The following is a 925-nucleotide window of genomic DNA, read 5'->3' as shown; positions in this document are numbered from 1 at the left end:
ATTCGGCATAAAATAAATACGAATAAAAGGAAAAAAAAATCAGGAAGGTCTTTTATCTGTATTCTGCAATAAAACAAGCCACCAGCAGAGGGCACCCGTTTTTGAACCAGGGATCTGTTGCTCTGCAGTCAAACGCTCTACCCCTGAGCTATATCCACCCCCCACCCCCCGGGGGGGGGGGCAAGAGTCCTCCTCAGCGGATTTCACCTGGGTCACCACCCCCAAGGACTCCAAAGCACACTGTAAATTCTGTCTATTTCTGACCAGCCTGTGCGAAGTGGCAGGCCCATCACAGACTGACTAGAGACCACTCTTCTGGCCATGAGTTCACCTTCCATTGCCTCGAAATAGCCTACCGCCAACTCTACAAGTTCAAGCGTATTTGCAGCCTTCCAGGTTATCAGGAGCCTCTGTTTTTCCTGTTCTTGCTGTTTTCTCAGCTACGGTCATGGCTTCCTTGCCACCCACTGCTTCCTCGTGAAGCTGTTACGAGTATTTTAGCCTTTTGTTCCAGCAGGAGCCCCTTCTACATATTGACTTCAGTATTTGTCAGCCTTATGCACAATAACGTTGCATAATAAGCCACCCATAGCCGGTGGCACACAACAGTAAGCATTTATTCTCATGCCCGTGGGTTTGCAGGTTGAACGTGAATCGGCTGATCTAGGTGGGGCGTGGCTGGGTGGGTCGGCTACAGGCTGCAGGTCTGACTGGCCTCGGCTCCTCTCGGGCAGCTGGGCTCAGGGTGGAGCCGCGTTCCACGCTGGGGCCAAGGCGGAAGGGGAGCAGAGTACAAGGTAAGCACATCCCATGGTGATGGCAGAAGTGTCGGAGAGCAAACCCAACCCTGCACGCAGATCCCACGCTCCTGCTCACAGCGCATCTGCTAGCATCCTGTTGGCCAACACAAGTCACGTGGTGTGCA

Source organism: Phyllostomus hastatus, unplaced genomic scaffold (assembly GCF_019186645.2).
Source record: "Phyllostomus hastatus isolate PE091 unplaced genomic scaffold, TTU_PhHast_1.1 phas_contig_1021, whole genome shotgun sequence".
NCBI lineage: Eukaryota > Metazoa > Chordata > Mammalia > Chiroptera > Phyllostomidae > Phyllostomus > Phyllostomus hastatus.
Note: the sequence above shows the minus strand (reverse complement) of the source record.